Here is a 21,387-nt window from a genome sequence, read left to right on the forward strand (position 1 = left end):
TGTTTAACCTGTCTACTAGCTATATGTTTAGCCTGTCTACTACCTGGATGTTTAGCCTGTCTACTAGCTATGTGTTTAGCCTGTCTACTAGCTATATGATGTTTAACCTGTCTACTAGCTGTATGTTTAGCCTGTCTACTAGCTGTATGTTTAGCCTGTCTACTAGCTATGTGTTTAGCCTGTCTACTAGCTATATGATGTTTAACCTGTCTACTAGCTGTATGTTTAGCCTGTCTACTAGCTGTATGTTTAGCCTGTCTCTAGTCTACTGTATATAGTTGTAATCCACTTTTATTTTGGGATGAGTCCTCCAAGGATTTCCGTTGTGTATTGTTTATGCCTGTTTCCACAAGATTTTTAATTTTATTTGAATAGTATTTTATGACCATCAACTTTTCTATGTTCTCAGTATCTTCTATTGGTTGCTTTCCCTCCACAGACGCTGTCATGAAGTGCCTCCCGGGTGCAAGAAAGGGACAAGTGGGAACAGCTTAAAAGAGTAAAATGGTTGAATTGAGAAGCAATGAGATATTAAAATGACTTTTTTTTCTGTGTTGTTTGTTCTATTGTTTTATTACCATGACTACAAGTATCACTGAAATAACACTCCCGTAACATATTAACACATATCCTTAACATGTATTGTGACATATAAGGGACATACATGTAATAAACATTTGAATACTATGTGTCACACATGCAGTGCATTTGGAAAGTATTCAGACCCCTTCCCTTTTTCCACATGTTATTATGTTAAAGCCTTATTCTAAAATTGATTTTTTTTTTTTATTTACTCAACAATGTACACACAATACCCCATAATGACAAAGTGAAAACAGGTTTTTGAAATGTTTGCACATTCATTAAAAATAAAAACAGAAATATCTTATTTATATGTATAAGTATTCAGAGCCTTTGCTATGAGACTTAAAATTGAGCTCAGGTACATCCTGTTTCCATTGATCATCCTTGAGATGTTTCTACAACTTGATTGGAGTCCACCTGTGGTAAATTCAATTGATTGGACATGATTTGGAAAGGCAAACCACCTGTCTATATAAGGTCTAACAGTTGACAGTGCAGGTCAGAGCAAAAACCAAGCCATGAGGTTGAAGGAATTGTCCGTAGAGCTCCGAGACAGGATTGTGTCGAGGAACAGATCTGGGGAAGGGTACAAAAACATTTCTGCATCATTGAAGGTCCCCAAGAACAAAGTGGCCTCCATCATTCTTAAATGGAAGAAGTTTGGAAACACCAAGACTCTTCCTAGAGCTGGCCCACCGGCCAAACTGAGCAAACGGGGAAGAAGGGCCTTGGTCAGGGATGTGACCAAGAACCCGATGGTCACTCTGAAAGAGCTCCAGAGTTCCTCTGTGGAGATGGGAGAACCTTCCAGAAGGACACCCATCTCTGCAGCACTCCACCATTCAGGCCTATATGGTAGAGTGGCCAGACGGAAGCCACTCCTCAGTAAAAGGCACATGACAGCCCGCTTGGAGTTTGCCAAAAGGCACTTAAATTACTTTCAGACCATGAGAAACAAGATTCTCTGGTCTGATGAAACCAAGATTGAACTCTTTGGCCTGAATACCAAGCGTCACGTCTAGAGGAAACCTGGCACCATCCCTACGGTGAAGCATGGTGGTGGCAGCATCATGTTGTGGGGATGTTTTTCAGTGGCAGGGACTGGGCGACTAGTCAGGATTGAGGGAAAACTAAACGGAGAAAAGTACAGAGAGATCCCTGATGAAAACCTGCTCCAGAGCGCTCAGGACCTCAGACTGGGGCGAAGGTTCACCTTCCAACAGGACAATGACCCAAAGCACACAGCCAAGACAACTCAGGAGTGGCTTCGGGACAAGTCTCTGAATGTCCTTGAGTAGCCCAGCCAGAGCCCGGACTTGAACCTGATCGAACATCTCTGGAGAGACCTGAAAATAGCTGTGCAGCGACGCTCCCCATCCAACCTGACAGAGCGAGAGAGGATCTGCAGAGAAGAATGGGAGAAACTCCCCAAATACAAGCTTGTAGCGTCATCCCAAGAAGACTCAAGGCTGTAATTGCTGCTAAAGGTGCTTCAACAAAGTACTGAGTAAAGGGTCTGAATACTTATGTAAAACTTTAACTACTTGCTACTTTGCAACTACTTAGCATGTTAGCTAACCCTTCCCCAAACCTTAACCGTAACTCTTCCTTTAACCTTAAAGTTAGCATTAGCCACCTAGCTAAAGTTACTCACAACAAACTTAAATTTGTAGCATATCGTACATTTTGCTAATCAGTAACATACTCTACGAATTGCAATTCCTAACATATCATACGAAATGGGTGATGGACATCCACAAATTAAAACATACCATATGAAATGTTAGGGTTTGACCAACTATTTGTTTGCATAACCTATATAATATAACAAAGAAGCTATGCTATAATATTTAAGTTTATACTCTATATGATAAGAGCATACTGCTGTGTGAGAGGAAGGGGCTCATGGGATGTTGAGTCATATGGAAAGAATGCAGATGCTGTAAATTAGGGATATGGAAGAGCTTGTTAAAAGATATGGGCAGCAGGATATGGGTGAAATGTATATGCGGAGGGGTGTCGGGGTTTTAGAGAACTGTGCAGTCACAAGATAAATCGACTGCCAAAGATAATAACTACGCCCGGCAACAGGAGGCGTCTTGAGGTTGGGACCAACCTGCACGCCAACGATAGGATGAGTAAGTTTAAACCACGCTCATCCTCCCTCTGACAGGCCAGCAGTGAACGGGAACTATCTCTGTCAGAGTAATGAAAAGCAAAGGATGTGAAACTCAGTTCTCTGTCTGCCCTGCGTGGTGACACAGCGACCCCGTATATACGAACATCATATTTACCATAAATGTGTTTGCATTAATTAAAGTACAAAGAAATCAGAAGTTACTATGTGCTGACTATTTTGTTCTGATACCAGATTCGAATTGACACGACCTAACAGAAACTTAACATATCATACTAAATATAGTGTTTCTGATTTATGTACAGAATAATACGGAATTCCAAACATTGTAGATAGCAAGGGGTGCCTTGAGAACCACACAGCAACTACCCTAAATACCTCCAGGTAATTAGCGTGACGCTAAATCATTTTACGGCGACATATTGAGGCCAATATCCCTTAGTTACAGTGACCTACCTACCCACCACAGTGTGAGTGACAGGCTGAGCTGTGCTGCATGCGTCAGGTATGTTAACGCCTTCATCTGAGGCAACAGCACCGTTCCACCGGTAACACCCACAAGTCAAACTGATCGTTCCTACACCACGAGGATTCCGTTTACTTCTGAACTTGGACGCGCTCTCACGGTAAACGAAAAGGTAAGTCAAGAAGCGCATTTTTCTAATCGCTGGGGTCTATTTGAACTGATAAAGGACTGAACTTTCCCGCTTATATCAATAAGTAATCCTATACAGTTGCGTGTAACGTGTAAGAATTACAATTATGTTATGTCAATTAATATGATTTTACCAGCTATACACTTTGGAGTTTTTACATGCCAGACATCAAACTCTGGCTGAAATGTATAGTGACAGATTTTAACAAAGCGTTAAGTAATAAACCTTATCCTATGGCGTGTTGTGCATCTTTGAGATGTGGGTATTATTATATAATATTATTATTATTATTATTATAGTATTATTATAGGCCTTACGTTTGTTCTTATATGGACTACTCTGCACTCTGTGATAACAGAATACCTTGACTAATACAAAGGTAATCAGAGGGAGAACCCAGTCAGACGCCACATGGGCATGCAGTATGACACTATATAGGGCTATATGTTACCCGTCGAAAGATATTGTAACGACTCTGGGTTTATAACTGCTCCCTGCCTGTTTCATTACAATATCAATATGACAATATAGGTTACCTGTCGAAAGATATAAAAATAAAAAAAAAACGTTATGTTTTAATTATTGAACGTGATATAGCCTGGAAAAGTTATTCTGCTCGAGTTAAAAGTTGACGTTTTTTTGTTTTGACATTTTAATTGAACCTTCTTGTCATGACACATGTCAACCCTTTACTTTGTATAGTCTAGACATAGCTAGAGATGTTCTGCTCAAAGAGAGGCTAAACTGAAAATGAGAGATTTGTTGATCTAGGATACCTGTAGTTATTGCAACAGACAGTGAAAGTGACTGGGTGAAAGTGACTGGGTGAAAGTGACTGGGTGAAAGTGACAGTTAAAGTGACTGGGTGAATGTGACTGGGTGAAAGTGAATGTGACTGGGTGAAAGTGACAGTTAAAGTGACTGGGTGAATGTGACTGGGTGAAAGTGAAAGTGACTGGGTGAATGTGACAGTTAAAGTGACTGGGTGAATGTGACTGGGTGAAAGTGACTGGGTGAACGTGACAGTGAAAGTGACTGGGTGAAAGTGACTGGGTGAATGTGACTGGGTGAAAGTGAAAGTGACTGGGTGAAAGTGACAGTTAAAGTGACTGGGTGAATGTGACTGGGTGAAAGTGAAAGTGACGGGGTGAAAGTGACAGTGAAAGTGACGGGGTGAAAGTGACAGTGAAAATGACTGGGTGAAAGTGACTGGGTGAACGTGACAGTGAAAGTGACTGGGTGAAAATGACTGGGTGAAAGTGACAGTGAAAATGACTGGGTGAAAGTGACAGTGAAAATGACTGGGTGAATGTGACAGTGAAAATGACTGGGTGAAAGTGACAGTGAAAGTGACGGGGTGAAAGTGACAGTGAAAATGACTGGGTGAATGTGACAGTGAAAATGACTGGGTGAAAGTGACAGTGAAAGTGACGGGGTGAAAGTGACAGTGAAAATGACTGGGTGAATGTGACTGGGTGAGAGTAGCATTTATATGGGAGAGAAAACAGCCTGTTCTGAGTCTCTCCTAATGATTAATGAGGGGGGGACATTCTTTTCTTTCACACAACCAGCCAAGAGAAGGAGTACACCGACCAGCTAAACTTGAATAGGACTAGTTTCTTAAAAGGCACCATATTCCCTTTATAGTACACTACTTTACACCAGAGCCAGAGGCCCTATGGGCTCTGGTCAAAAGCAGTGCGCTATATAGGGAATAGGGTGGGATTTGGGACGTTCTCTCTCTGGTGGCTGCTAATGCTGTACCCACCAGGGGATCTCTCTAATTCCTCATAACCTACTTTAATACACTGTTATTATTAACATGTAGCAGGGATTAGTTTGAATGTAGTGGCCCCTTGTTTTTTTTGCCATTGCTTAGTTGAGAAGTTAATTAAGCGGTTGTAAAGCAAATGTATTTTCAGTCTGTATCAGTAAAAGCATGTTGGAGTACATTGAACAGAAGTGGCTCCAGACAAGGATACTGTAGGCCTATACAGACAAGGCTACTGTAGGCCTATACAGACAAGGCTACTGTAGGCCTATACAGACAAGGCTACTGTAGGCCTGTACAGACAAGGCTACTGTAGGCCTGTACAGACAAGGCTACTGTAGGCCTATACAGACAAGGCTACTGTAGGCCTGTACAGACAAGGCTACTGTAGGTCTGTACAGACAAGGCTACTGTAGGCCTATAGAGACAAGGCTACTGTAGGCCTATACAGACAAGGCTACTGTAGGCCTATACAGACAAGGCTACTGTAGGCCTATACAGACAAGGCTACTGTAGGCCTGTACAGACGAGGCTACTGTAGGCCTATACAGACAAGGCTACTGTAGGCCTGTACAGACAAGGCTACTGTAGGCCTATACAGACAAGGCTACTGTAGGCCTGTACAGACAAGGCTACTGTAGGCCTATACAGACAAGGATACTGTAGGCCTATACAGACAAGGCTACTGTAGGTCTGTACAGGTCATGCAGTAGCAGCTTGGAGAAATGAACAGTATTTCAGGAAAACCTATGGTAATCCAAAGTAGCATGCTGTTGTTTTCAGCGCTAATGATGAGATATGGTGAGAATTATTTGTCAAGGCTGAAAACTCCTGAAGAAGTGAAAAGACAAAAGCGTGATTATATCTGTCAACGCAAATGTGTGGTTTTCGTTAGACTGTTACTGAGTAAGACTGGTTGGTAAGCACATCAATAGTTCTCCATTCCATTCCCACAGGAAGGAAGAGATAGGTCTACCAGCAAACCACGCACATATCTGAGACTCCCATCCCTCCCTGATACCTACCTGCCTAAATTACTGTAGAGCAGAGCTATGCAATCAATCAAGATTTAGGTGATTTCAAGTATTAGCACTATGCAAACACAAACGGTCCCACGACACAGGAGGGAGAAAGAAGTTGCAACTTCCTCCATGATCACGTCATCATCACCTGGCAGGTTACTGGGGGTTTTTTTTGGTTGTTTTTGTCCAAACAGAAGCCCGGGGTTAACTAGGTCTGGAGGATCGTTTTGTTCTCCAGTCAGTTCTTTACATATGAAGTGTACTGTTGTTAGCATTTGAGGAATAAAAACCCATACGTACATCTCACCTTGTTCAGAGGATTTCCATATTTAGGTCAACACCTGAAACCCCACCTCTTTAAGGAATACCTGGGATAGGATAAAGTAATCCTTCTACCCCTCCCAAAAAAAAGAAGAAAAAAAGATATAGATGTACTATTGTAAAGTGGTTGTTCCACATGGATATCATAAGGTGAATGCACCGATTTGTAAGTCGCTCTGGATAAGAGTGTCTGCTAAATGACGTAAATGTAAATGATTTAAGTTTACATTCACTGTCAAATAGTAATGGAAGTGGTGTGTTGTAATGTACAGATACAATTATCTCAGCTCACCCCCTGAACACTTCCTCCATTACTTCCTCTAGAAATGCAAACATTCATTTTGTGTCGGGTGACACAAAGGAACAGACAGCTAACTGTTCATATGCTAACAGACAGCTAACTGTTCATATGCCAACAGACAGCTAACTGTTCATATGCCAACAGACAGCTAACTGTTCATATGCTAACAGACAGCTAACTGTTCATATGCTGTTCATATGCATACATTTCATTTCATGCATTTAAAAAAAAAAAAAACATTTGTACTGGCCCCCCATGGGAATCAAACCCACAACCCTGGCGTTGCAAACACCATGCTCTACCAACTGAGCCACAGCTCTAGGCTATATAGTGCAATACTTTCACCCTCGTGCAGGGGGGAACACAATTCATTGAATAAAAACTATTTTCGGCAGTTTCAGTTATGGTATCTAAATCGCATTTGAAGCTACTTGTCAGGTTTTTTTTTAAATTTTTTAAATACTAGTCAACCACAGTGACCATAAGAGGACAGAGAGACTAAAGTGGGAAAGATGTACTGTAAGTATGTAGAGAATAAGGGTGTCAGCTGGGTTGGTATGTAGAGAATAAGGGTGTCAGCTGGGTTGGTATGTAGAGAATAAGGGTGTCTGCTGGGTTGGTATGTAGAGAATAAGGGTGTCAGCTGGGCTGGTATGTAGAGAATAAGGGTGTCTGCTGGGTTGGTATGTAGAGAATAAGGGTGTCAGCTGGGTTGGTATGTAGAGAATAAGGGTGTCAGCTGGGCTGGTATGTAGAGAATAAGGGTGTCAGCTGGGTTGGTATGTAGAGAATAAGGGTGTCAGCTGGGCTGGTATGTAGAGAATGAGGGTGTCAGCTGGGCTGGTATGTAGAGAATAAAGGTGTCAGCTGGGTTGGTATGTAGAGAATAAGGGTGTCTGCTGGGCTGGTATGTAGAGAATAAGGGTGTCAGCTGGGTTGGTATGTAGAGAATAAGGGTGTCTGCTGGGCTGGTATGTAGAGAATAAGGGTGCCAGCTGGGTTGGTATGTAGAGAATAAAGGTGTCAGCTGGGCTGGTATGTAGAGAATAAGGGTGTCAGCTGGGTTGGTATGTAGAGAATAAGGGTGTCTGCTGGGTTGGTATGTAGAGAATAAGGGTGTCAGCTGGGCTGGTATGTAGAGAATAAGGGTGTCAGCTGGGTTGGTATGTAGAGAATAAGGGTGTCAGCTGGGCTGGTATGTAGAGAATGAGGGTGTCAGCTGGGCTGGTATGTAGAGAATAAAGGTGTCAGCTGGGTTGGTATGTAGAGAATAAGGGTGTCTGCTGGGCTGGTATGTAGAGAATAAGGGTGTCAGCTGGGTTGGTATGTAGAGAATAAGGGTGTCTGCTGGGCTGGTATGTAGAGAATAAAGGTGTCAGCTGGGTTGGTATGTAGAGAATAAGGGTGTCTGCTGGGCTGGTATGTAGAGAATAAGGGTGTCAGCTGGGTTGGTATGTAGAGAATGAGGGTGTCAGCTGGGCTGGTATGTAGAGAATAAAGGTGTCAGCTGGGTTGGTATGTAGAGAATAAGGGTGTCAGCTGGGCTGGTATGTAGAGAATGAGGGTGTCAGCTGGGCTGGTATGTAGAGAATAAAGGTGTCAGCTGGGTTGGTATGTAGAGAATAAGGGTGTCTGCTGGGCTGGTATGTAGAGAATAAGGGTGTCAGCTGGGCTGGTATGTAGAGAATAAAGGTGTCAGCTGGGTTGGTATGTAGAGAATAAGGGTGTCAGCTGGGCTGGTATGTAGAGAATGAGGGTGTCAGCTGGGCTGGTATGTAGAGAATAAAGGTGTCAGCTGGGTTGGTATGTAGAGAATGAGGGTGTCAGCTGGGCTGGTGTGTAGAGAATAAGGGTGTCTCCTGGGCTGGTACTGTATGTCAGCGTTACTTTAGAATAGGAATAGGAATAGGAATAAGCAAAACACACTGGACCCTAGAAGGACATAGCTGAATAATAATGTTAGTTTCAGTCAGATCCAGTTAGTCCACGTCGAAGACCTATCCATACATGGAGGATGAACTGCAAAAATGTGACATAAAGCACTATGTATGTTGATGCACCATTTATAGAGTATGACATACGCTTATAAGTGATTTGTGAAGCTTTAATGTAGTGCTTATGAAGCCTTAATGTATGCTATCTATTACCTTTATAAATTGTACGTTGTTTAACGTGGGACCGGTCCATCCTCCTTAATGTCGTTATCTGTGATGTCAGGGATATTTTTTAGATTACACTCCCAGCAGGAATTCAATCACGGACCATACGTATTCATCAGTGGTGTAGCTAGATGATGTGTAGGTGGACATTGGACGGAATTCTGATATAGAATGTGCAGTTACATAATAGGGAATCGTGCGTGTTAAATCATTCTTTAAGTGTGAGATTGTTTACACAGGAGTTTGTTTTGGGCTGTTACTATCTTATCTTTTATCAACTAATAGTCTTGCATAGACTTGCCCATCTCTCTGTCAGATACTGAATATGAAACTAAACGTCCAACCGCCACACTGTGTTGTCACCTCATGGCGTATCTAGCCTCAGAATTCATTAGGGATGTAGGTTGAGTCTCAAATGGCATCCTGTTCCCTATATAGTGAACTACTTTTGACCAGAACCTTATGGGTCCTGGTCAAAAGTAGTGCACTACATAGGGAATAGGATGCCATTTGGGATGTAGACTTTAGTCTTCGTTTTGTTTTAGTGTTGGATTGTCATCAGTCACCTTCTCTATCTAACTCTGATGCAGGGTAAGAGGGTAGCTAGATTGAACCACACTTCCTGCTGTTGTTGATTTGCACATACTACTTTACTCTTTTAGGGCCCTTAATCCTCTTGGTTCCTGGAGGAACATAGGGCCCTTAAGCCTCTTGGTTCCTGGAGGAACATAGGGCCCTTAATCCTCTTGGTTCATGGAGGAACATAGGGCCCTTAATCCTCTTGGTTCATGGAGGAACATAGGGCCCTTAATCCTCTTTGTTTCTTGAGGAACATAGGGCCCTTAATCCTCTTTGTTTCTTGAGGAACATAGGGCCCTTAATCCTCTTGGTTTCTGGAGGAACATAGGGCCCTTAATCCTCTTTGTTTCTTGAGGAACATAGGGCCCTTAATCCTCTTGGTTTCTGGAGGAACATAGGGCCCTTAATCCTCTTTGTTTCTTGAGGAACATAGGGCCCTTAATCCTCTTGGTTTCTGGAGGAACATAGGGCCCTTAATCCTCTTGGTTTCTTGAGGAACATAGGGCCCTTAATCCTCTTGGTTTCTGGAGGAACATAGGGCCCTTAAGCCTCTTGGTTCCTGGAGGTAGAGCTCTGCTCCCCAACCCGAGCCCGATGGGCCACGACATTATACATCAGGTTAGGGCCGGTTAGAGCCTGTTTATTCATCAATAACTAGGGTACGGGTAGGGCTTGGGTATCACTGAATTGATCATTAACATTTTGAAGCTGAGCCCGTTTGCTTGTGCTCTGCTGCACAGTACATATCATGGTGTAATAAGTGCTTCAACCTCGCCAAATATAAGACCAGAACATTGTCCGAGTCCACAGGAGAGATTATTCTACCTAAAATAATAACGTGTCTTGAGTTTTGACAGAGTTTAGAGTGATGAAAGGTAGCTCGTTTTTCAGCTAACTGTTCTCTGTCTCGTCGTTGAGCGGAACAGCAAGCAGAGTCGTTGCTATGGATATTCATACAAGCAGAGTCATGCACAGAGCGCATGCAGCGCAGGGAGCGAGGGACAGATAGACAAGCAACTAACGGATACTAAAGGAGGAAGTTATTTCTGATTTCGGGTTTGGGCAGGGCCTGGCAGAAGCAATCGGTCCTGGGTAGGGTAGGGCCCGAACATCGCGGGCATGGGTAGGGCTTAAAATTCATGCCCGTACAGAGCTCTACTTGGAGGAACATAGGGCCTTTACTAAAGATCTCCAACTCTGCCAGACTTGGGCTACTTTTCTTGCTTCTGGCCATAGACAAGTGGATGGTTTTGAGTTTGGCTGTTACACTTTGTACATACTGTAGGTTTTACTCACTTCGAGAACCTGTTTCACAGATGTCATTGCAACGTGTTGGTAATAACGATGCAGACAACTCATCAAGCATCTCTCTCTAGTATTTGAATAGTTGGAAAAGAGAAATGTGTTTGTTCTATTGGAGTCTATCATCTTCAGCTGTTTGTGTTCTTCAGTTCCTTTGGAATCTGAAAGAAGTTGACGTCCCTCCAGCTGTTTATGACTGATGAAGCTGGGTTTGGGTGGGTGGGTGGGTGGGGGGGTTTGGTGGTAGTGTTGCTATTCCAGTTATACGAGTGTGTACCCCGAGAAACCTCAGGTTGGTGGGGTAACACCGACAGTTTTTCTGAGTTGAAGTTTGAGTGGAGCAATGGAGGATGGGAGAGGAAGTGGGTGAGCTTGCCCATCCCTAGTGCTCAACCCTGTATGGACCTGAGACCTGGCAACGTCTTCAAGGACTAAAAAACACAGGATATGTCCGTCTCTAGAGAGTCTAGACTCTGCCTATGTGATTATCTGTGTGTTTACGCCGTGTCATCAAACGCCAAGCCCACATACCAGACGAGGCCATCTTTCATCAGACTCTCGTAGATCCTTAAAGACTTTAAGAAAATAGAGACAATCCTGAACATGGAACTAATTGACTGTATAGCTCTCAGCTTTGTAAACATGTGTCTGCACTTGTTAGGGCATAGCCTCTTCGCTCTTCTAAAATCTCTGACCCTTTTGTTTACTTGTTAGCTTAGTGTTTAACTGACAAGATAATGTACAATTAAATGGCCCGTAATAAAAAAAGTCAGTACAGAATTTTCCAAACTATTAGCAGTGTCACGTCCTGACCATAGTAAGCTGTTATTTTCTATGGTAGAGTAGGTCAGGGCGTGACAGGGGGGGTTTTCTAGTTTCGTTTTTTCTATGTTGTTATGTTCTAGTTTTGTATTTCTATGTTGGGTTGTTCTAGTTTTTGTATTTCTATGTTGGGCTTTGTTTGAGATGATCTCCAATTAGAGGCAGCTGGTCATCGTTGTCTCTAATTGGAGGTCATATTTAAGTTGGTGTTTGTCCCACCTGGGTTTGTGGGAGATTGTTTTTGAGTCAGTGTATGTTTCACCTCTGCGTCACGGTTTGTTGTTTTTTTGTCATTCAGTTTATTTATGTATTGCATAGTTTCACAGTATAAATAAAATGTGGAACGACACACACGCTGCACTTTGGTCCGCTCATTCCTACGACAAGCAGCAGCTGTTCAAAGCCTTACATATGGAGTCAACAAACAAAGGCCTCAGATTTGATTTGACAGATTGTTTCCCATAAAGGGAGTTTGGATTCTCCATCCGATTGTTGGGTTCAGATTTGAACTGTGTTTGACACTATGTCATTGCCAATGTTTTTAAACATCACAGATATCATATACACCTTACCGCCTCTTCGTCAAGCACAGATAATCACACAGCCTTTAATAAGTGTGTGGTGTGCTCTGTTATTGGTTGTAGTGTTTATATCTTATCAGTAGACAATGTCCACTGCTGTGACAGGGAGTGGTTAGCCTGCAGAGTTAGATTACCTTAGCTTCTGTATGGCACAGGCTAGAGCCCAGCCAGATACACCTAGCTAGCTTCTGTATGGAACAGGCTAGAGCCCAGCCAGATACACCTACCCAGCTTCTGTATGGCACAGGCTAGAGCCCAGCCAGATATACCTAGCCAGCTTCTGTATGGAACAGGCTAGAGCCCAGCCAGATATACCCAGCTAGCTTCTATATGGAACAGGCTAGAGCCCAGCCAGATACACCTAGCTAGCTTCTGTATGGCACAGGCTAGAGCCCAGCCAGATATACCTAGCTATGGTTCACACTGTTTTATTTAACTTGGCAAGTCAGTTAAGAATACATTCTTATTTACAAAGACGGCATACCGGGGAACAGTAGGTTAAATGCCTTGTTCAGGGGCAGAAGGAGAGATTTTTTTATCTTGTCAGCTGGGGGATTTGATCTAGCAACCTTTACAGTTACTGGCCCAACGCTCTAACCGCTAGGCTACCTGCCACTCACATGTCATGTAGCTCCACAGCAGCACAGGCCAGAGCCCTGCCATTTATGGGGAATAGTTTATTGAAACACCTGAGCTACAGATGTAGGATCTTCATTTGATCACCCTGTTGCAGGGGAACTTTCTTGCAATGCAGGAAAGGTAAAACGTGTAGTGTATTTTAGGTTTAAAAAGGCTTCTGAAGTTTCCACTTTGAAGTTTAAGACTTGATCTTCCCTTACGAAAAATGTAGCAACCCCTTCAAAAATGGCCATTCATTATAATCCACATAATAACTAACATTTCCTGTTGCTGCGGGATTATTTTCTTGCTGTAGAAAACTGTCTCAAATTGAGTTCCTACATCTGTATGCCTCACAGTCGGCTGTGATCCCTCATGCCTAAATAAACTCCCCTCCTTGCATTCAGTTACCAGGATTTATAGCTAATTTCATGTCATTTTACTCATTTTGCCACGGGGCAGAGAGGAAAATGAGCATTTTTACAGCTAATTTCCTGCAATTCTACACATTTTGCCATAAGGCTGAGAGAAATGTTAGTAGTTTTTATTGTGGTATCTGAATGAGAGTGAACCCCCCCCCCTCGGTCAGTAATCCCGCTACACTAATTTACCAAACCACATCATTTTTATTTTTCTGACATGGGTTAATTATTGAGTAACTCAGTAGCCATGTTTCTTTCCACCGTTTTTTATGCAAGTGAAGTCATATCGTATAAAAAACAATATATGTTTCAGTATAATTTAATAAATGCAGACAGATCATTTGTTTGTGATCTTTTTTGTGTCAGTAACATTCATTCTGCGAGAAATGGCAGTGGAAATGCCTTTATGTGCAAATATTGATATAATAACCATCATATCAAAGTAAACTTGGAGTCATGTGATCCTCTCACTACGACTCGGGGAAACCATGCAATTTATAGCAGTGTTTATTAGGCTACAGATTAAATAATTTATAAACTTCACATGGGTGGTGAAAGTGCACGGTGATCCTTCATGCTCCTTTCCAATAAATATCGAGGGTCTGATTCTTGTGACATGACGACTGACTGATGTTTTGACAAATAAACATAAAAATGTAGACTAGCCTTCCTGCACTGTATCTACCAGCTGTTGGCTAGAGCTCACCTGCCAAGACCAGAGTAGGCCTGTGACAAAACCATCGGTAGAGGTGAAAATACGACGGAAACACATTGAACTTTTGATTTTTATTCGGCGCATGATAACTTAAGCACTGATTTTTATCTGCAACAAGTATGTTTGGTAGAAACACACTTGTGGGAAAATATGAATATTGTCTTTATGCAGATTCTAGAATATTTGCATGAAAATCTGTCACCGATTGGATGGAGTAATTCTGCTTTGAATGTTGATAAACTGATAAACTGATAAACCACTCCCTGTCACGGCAGTGGACATTGTCTACTGATAAGATATAAACACTACAACCAATAACAGAGCACACCACACACTTATTAAAGGCTGTATGATTATCTGTGCTTGACGAAGAGGTGGTAAGGTGAAAATGGCTCTTGAATGTTTTGCTACACCTACTGGAGATGCTCTTCTTTGACTACACCGAATGATTATTCTATTGTCGTCCGACATTAAACTTGTTGTTGTCGTTATGAAAGAGTATAAACAGAAAAATGACAGCAGCGTGGTATTTTAACACCAATAAACCCATCTGTTAAAAATGAATTTAGTATATGTCAATCTACCAAACCAGGCAACTAAAAGCAAGTTTCTAAACAATGTTTTGGTTTCTTTCTAGCTTTAAGTTAGCTGGCTAGCCAGTTTAAATAATGACCATATCATACAGCTGACAACGTCTTCACTTTAGCTAATTTGTATGAATTATTACAGGAAAATAAAAACTCACGACAAGATTATTAGTTACAAGTTAATGTCAAGCTAATTACAGAAAATAGCTTAGGGTTGGGAGTGTGACGAAATTAAAGCAGGGCATTCTACCGGAGAATGTTAGAACATGGACACTGTCTCGTTGGCCTAACATTATATTCTAATTTGACTTTGGTGCAGGTCATGTCTTCACAATACCGTCTCTGGTAAACACAAACTATATCAAATAAAATCAAAGTTTATTTGTCACAAGCACAGGATACAGAAGGTGTAAACGGTACAGTGAAATGGTTACTTGCATAGTGAAGTCTTTTGTTTAGACATGTAGCGAGCTAGCTAGCTAAACAATTAACCGTAATCCCAACAACCAACCGTAAACACACAGTCCAGTTCATAGTGAATGATGGCAGGTCCTACTGTAAACACACAGTCCAGTTCATAGTGAATGATGACAGGTCCTACTGCCTGTAAACACACTGTCCAGTTCATAGTGAATGATGACAGGTCCTACTGCCTGTAAACACACAGTCCAATTCATAGTGAATGATGACAGGCCCTACTGCCTGTCAACACACAGTCCAGTTCATAGTGAATGATGACAGGTCCTACTGCCTGTAAACACACAGTCCAGTTCATAGTGAATGATGACAGGTCCTACTGCCTGTAAACACACTGTCCTACTTCCTGTATGATGGCAGGCCCTACTTCCTGTAAACACACAGTCCAGTTCATAGTGAATGATGACAGGTCCTACTGTAAACACACAGTCCAGTTCATAGTGAATGATGACAGGCCCTACTGCCTGTAAACACACTGTCCTACTTCCTGTATGATGGCAGGCCCTACTTCCTGTAAACACACAGTCCAGTTCATAGTGAATGATGACAGGCCCTACTGCCTGTAAACACACTGTCCTACTTCCTGTATGATGGCAGGCCCTACTTCCTGTAAACACACAGTCCAGTTCATAGTGAATGATGACAGTCCAGTTCAAAGTGAATGATGACAGGCCTGTGTGGCAAATGGCTTGTTTGCATATAGACCTACTGTAGCTCTGATTGGCTATACTGCACCGGTTTGCGTAGACTCTGGTCCTGGACGAGGCAGATTGTCACGTCCTGACCAGTATAAGGATTATTTGCTATTGTAGTTTGGTCAGGACGTGGCAGAGGGTATTTGGTTTATGTGTTTCGGGGTGATGGTTTATGTAGTAGGGTGTTTGATTTATTATTTCCGGGTTTTGGTCTATGTTCTATGTTTTGTATTTCTATGTTCTTTCTGATTTGTGGTATTTCTATGTGTAGGTTAATGGGGGGTTGGACTCTCAATTGGAGGCAGGTGCTTTCTCGTTGCCTCTGATTGAGAGTCCTATATATGGGTAATTGTTTGGTGTAGTGTTGTGGGAGATTGTTTCTTGTTTTGCCTGTGTGAGCATGACAAGACTGTTTTGTTGTTCGTGCGGTCTTCGTTTTGTTATTTTGGTGTTCTCTTTATTTAAAATAAATAACAAGATGAGCATCCACATTCCTGCTGCGTTTTGGTCCTCTATTCCCGACGACAACCGTTACACAGATATTTTTATTTGGTTTTATTTACTGCAGTGTCTATTAATTGTCAAGACGCACTGCTGCTTTCTCACTCTATATTGCTATAGAATTTTCACCTTAGTATACATAATTCCCAAACATTCTTAAGAATTTATAAATACTTGGACATGACCTATGCTCGCTTATCAGAATATGTTTAAAAAGTGTCATATTCTTACAGGGGGTTATATATATATATATATATATATATATATATATATGTTTTTACAAGATGTTGTGCTGCAACAGTGCTGTCAGTTCCACTTTAAGGGCTCTATTCAACCCATAGCAACGTTCCCGTGGTCGCAGAGATTTTATTCAAGGTAAACGATGCGTATGTCGACTCAATCGGAAAAAACATTGACATTTTATTTTAACTTGGATCTTCCAGCGATACGGATTGAAATCCAGCCCTTCAGTAACCCCTCTATCTAAAGCAATGAGAGGGACTAGCATGCAAAGTCTACATACTGTAGATTACAATGTCGTCTATCGTAGAAATTACAGTCTTGGAAGAATGACTGTAACCTACCTACCTACCTGCCAGACAGACAGATAAAAATGTACTGTGGTTTTAGTCTGTGCTATAATGGTTTTAAAGCTGTCGGGGTTTTAGTGGTGATTTCTCTACCGTGTTAGACCAGAGGTTATCCTGGGTCTTTCACTCTCTCTCTCTCTCTCTCTCTCTCTCCTCCCTGTTCCATACCCATCCAAGTATTTACAGTGTATGTTAAAGATCAACTTAAAAGGTAGGAAGACCCTGTTTTAGCTCATTAGCCAACCAAAAAAGACACATTGTTAAACCGAGGGTACTTTTTAAACGTACTGTTTGTTAATCATCCCTTAAACACTGAAGACTGAAAACTTCCTGAAAGAACGACGGAGATTAGTGATGAAAGGTGACTGACTAGAGACTAACTTCACACACTAACAGGCAGGAAGCCTAGTTACAGCACTCAGTCCCAAACACGTTTCGTTTAATAAGTTTTTCAAGGTACCAAAGTGCCTTGTTTGGAAAGGGAAGTCATTGTGACTTTTTTTTGCTTGGCACGTGCTTCCTGTACGCTTTTCAGATATCACTGTCGTAAAGACCAACTTCCAACTTCCACATTCCAAGCTCATCAAGGTTCTGATAACGTTTTATGAGGGGCAAGCTATGAGGGGCAAGCTATGAGGGGCAAGCTATGAGGGGCAAGCTATGAGGGGTAAGCTATGAGGGGCAAGCTATGAGGGGCAAGCTATGAGGGGTAAGCTATGAGGGGTAAGCTATGAGGGGCAAGCTATGAGGGGTAAGCTATGAGGGGCAAGCTATGAGGGGTAAGCTATGAGGGGTAAGCTATGAGGGGCAAGCTATGAGGGGTAAGCTATGAGGGGTAAGCTATGAGGGGCAAGCTATGAGGGGTAAGCTATGAGGGGCAAGCTATGAGGGGCAAGCTATGAGGGGCAAGCTATGAGGGGCAAGCTATGAGGGGTAAGCTATGAGGGGCAAGCTATGAGGGGTAAGCTATGAGGGGTAAGCTATGAGGGGCAAGCTATGAGGGGTAAGCTATGAGGGGTAAGCTATGAGGGGCAAGCTATGAGGGGCAAGCTATGAGGGGCAAGCTATGAGGGGCAAGCTATGAGGGGCAAGCTATGAGGGGTAAGCTATGAGGGGCAAGCTATGAGGGGTAAGCTATGAGGGGTAAGCTATGAGGGGTAAGCTATGAGGGGTAAGCTATGAGGGGCAAGCTATGAGGGGTAAGCTATGAGGGGTAAGCTATGAGGGGCAAGCTATGAGGGGCAAGCTATGAGGGGCAAGCTATGAGGGGTAAGCTATGAGGGGCAAGCTATGAGGGGTAAGCTATGAGGGGCAAGCTATGAGGGGTAAGCTATGAGGGGCAAGCTATGAGGGGCAAGCTATGAGGGGTAAGCTATGAGGGGTAAGCTATGAGGGGCAAGCTATGAGGGGTAAGCTATGAGGGGTAAGCTATGAGGGGTAAGCTATGAGGGGCAAGCTATGAGGGGCAAGCTATGAGGGGCAAGCTATGAGGGGCAAGCTATGAGGGGCAAGCTATGAGGGGTAAGCTATGAGGGGCAAGCTATGAGGGGCAAGCTATGAGGGGTAAGCTATGAGGGGTAAGCTATGAGGGGCAAGCTAAAGGGTCTATCTACACCCTGGAATCGTTTACTGAATCGATGGACAGATAAGAGCTGGTGCAGAGTTGTTGGCGACTGTTTCGTGTATCTGACTCTTTTATGATGGATTATGGATTATGCATCCAAAATGTCACCCTATACCCTACATAGTGCACTACGCTGACCCAGATGGGCCTGTGTTGTGTAAAAGTTTATTACCAGTGTAATAAGTGATCAGTCATAAGAAGAGACATCAGCTGTGCTGCTTCTCCACAGAAAATCTATATATTTTTTTGTTGCTCTTGAAAAAGAGGAAGTAGGTTTCAGGTTCAAATGCTGGGATGGGTTTGTGACGCAGACGGGAGAGTAGAGAGGGGAGAGGTGAGACTGGAATCTGAAGTTAAATGTCTACTGTTTGCTGATCCAATCTGGTGCTTCCGTCCCCAACCAAGGAGGGCCTACAGCACCACCTAGATCTTCTGCACAGATTATGTCAGACCTGGGCCCTGGCAGTAAATCTCAGTAAGACAAAAATAATGGTGTTCCAAAAAAATTCCAGTTCCCAGGACCACGAATACAAATTCCATCTAGACACCGTTGCCCTAGAGCACACAAAAAACGATACATTCCTCGGCCTAAACATCAGCTCCACAGGTAACTTCCACAAAGCTGTGAACGATCTGAGAGACAAGGCAAGCAGGGCCTTCTATGCCATCAAAAGGAACATCAAATTCGACATACCAATTAGGATCTGGCTAAAAATACTTGAATCAGTTATAGAACCCACTGCCATTTATGGTTGTGAGGTCTGGGGTCTGCTCACCAACCAAGAATTCACCAAATGGGACAAACACCAAATAATGCATGCAGAGCAGAATTAATGCCGATACTCGCTAATGATCAAAATCCAGGAAAGAGACGTTAAATTCTACAACCACCTAAAAGGAAGCAATTCCTAAACCTTCCATAACAAAGCCATCACCTACAGAGAGATGAACCTGGAGAAGAGTCCCTTAAGCAAGCTGGTCCTGGGGCTCTGTTCACAAACACAAACAGACCCCACAGAGCCCCAGGACAGAAACACAATTAGACCCAACCAAATCATGAGAAAACAAAAAGATAATTACTTGACACAAAAAACAGAGAAACTAGAATGCTATTTTTCCCTAAACAGAGAGTACACAGTGGCAGAATACCTGACCACTGTGACTGACCCAAACTTAAGGAAAGCTTTGACTATGTACAGACTCAGTGAGCATTGCCTTGCTATTGAGAAAGGCCGCTGTAGGCAGACCTGGCTCTCAAGAGAAGACAGGCTATGTGCAACACTGCCCACAAAATGAGGTGGAAACTGAGCTGCACTTCCTAACCTCCTGCTAAATGTATGACCATATTAGAGACACATATTTCCCTCAGATTACACAGACCCACAAAGAATTTGAAAATTAACCCGATTTTGATAATCTCCCATATCTACTGGGTGAAATACCACAGTGTGCCATCACAGCAGCAAGATTTGTGACCTGTTGCCACAAGAAAGAGCAACCAGTGAAGAACAAACACCATTGTAAATACAACCCATATTTATGTTTATTTATTTTCCCCTTTGTACTTTAACTATTTACACATCATATGACATTTGAAATGTCTTTATTCTTTTTGAACGTTTGTGATTTTGGTCATTTTAATTGTTTATTTCACTTTTTTTTTAAATAATCTACTTCACTTGCTTTGGCAATGTTAACATATGTTTCCCATCACAATAAAGCCCTTCAATTTAAATGTAAATTGAATTGAGTAGAAAGGGGAGAGGTGAAAGGGTGGCTATTCAAAGTGATCGATTTATTTGGTATTTTGCAATCGAGAACTTCTGCAGCTAGAAAGGCCTAGAAAGGCCTACCTCTGTCAGACCGCGTGCTGTCCCACCCAGCAGAACAGGACACACACACACATACTCGTACACACACGCAAAGCTAGCATGGAGAAGGAGAACATGGCGGGGCATGCCTTGGCCAAGGGCCACCACAGTGAGACAGCCAACCTGCCCTACCCTAACAGACACACCTTGTACTGTTCTGGTCTGAACCCTGAACCCTTTCATAGTGTGCTGACAGCAGGCCTGGCTCTATAGCAGGAACAGTCGTACAAAACAATTGTGAAACATCTGGAGGAGGGGGGGGTTCTCAGGGGTGGGGGTGGGGCGGGGTTCTCAGGGGTGGGGGTGGGGGGGTTCTCAGGGGTGGGGGTGGGGCGGGGTTCTCAGGGGTGGGGGGTTCTCAGGGGTGGGGGTGGGGGGTTCTCAGGGGTGGGGGTGGGGGGGTTCTCAGGGGTGGGGGGTTCTCAGGGGTGGGGGTGGGGGGGGGTGTTCTCAGGGGTGGGGTGGGGGGGGTTCTCAGGGGTGGGGGGGTTCTCAGGGGTGGGGGTGGGGGGGTTCTCAGGGGTGGGGGTGGGGGGGTTCTCAGGGGTGGGGGTGGGGGGGTTCTCAGGGGTGGGGGTGGGGGGGTTCTCAGGGGTGGGGGTGGGGGGTTCTCAGGGGTGGGGTGGGGCGGGGTTCTCAGGGGTGGGGGGTTCTCAGGGGTGGGGGTGGGGGGTTCTCAGGGGTGGGGGTGGGGGGGTTCTCAGGGGTGGGGTGGGGGGGTGTTCTGAGGAACCATTGCAGACAAGAGGGTTGGCTCTATAGTACTGACTGACAACAGGCTGATTGGTTCTCTGTCTGTGGCTCCTCAACCAACTGAACTAGACGGAGAAGAAGAAGAGTGTTCTGTACGACTGTACTATCAGCCAGACCTGCTGTATCAGGACAACTTCTGATGGAATAAAAAAAAAAAAACAAGTTAGTTGGTGGACATACTTTGTGTGCTGGGAGGGAGTCTTTCTTGGTTCAAACATTACAGTGCTATTTTATTTATTTAACCTTTTATTTAACTTGTAAAGTCAGTTAAGAACAAATATCTTATTTACAACGACGG

At 43.3% G+C, this 21,387-nt stretch overlaps 1 protein-coding gene across 3 annotated transcripts in view; it reads left to right on the forward strand.

Annotated features, from left to right (window-relative positions):
• The first annotated feature begins 3,185 nt into the window (after positions 1-3,185).
• The window catches only part of LOC106572350 (cingulin-like protein 1), an 87,725-nt gene continuing 69,523 nt past the window's right edge, over positions 3,186-21,387 (forward strand). For all 3 annotated transcript variants that reach the window (XR_001321107.2, XR_006758758.1, XM_045694040.1), the window contains exon 1: positions 3,186-3,360. The gene's annotated coding sequence lies outside the window, so the exon portion shown is untranslated. The remainder of the gene's footprint in view (positions 3,361-21,387) is intronic.

Source organism: Salmo salar, chromosome ssa01, assembly GCF_905237065.1.
Source record: "Salmo salar chromosome ssa01, Ssal_v3.1, whole genome shotgun sequence".
Taxonomy (NCBI): Eukaryota; Metazoa; Chordata; class Actinopteri; order Salmoniformes; family Salmonidae; genus Salmo; species Salmo salar.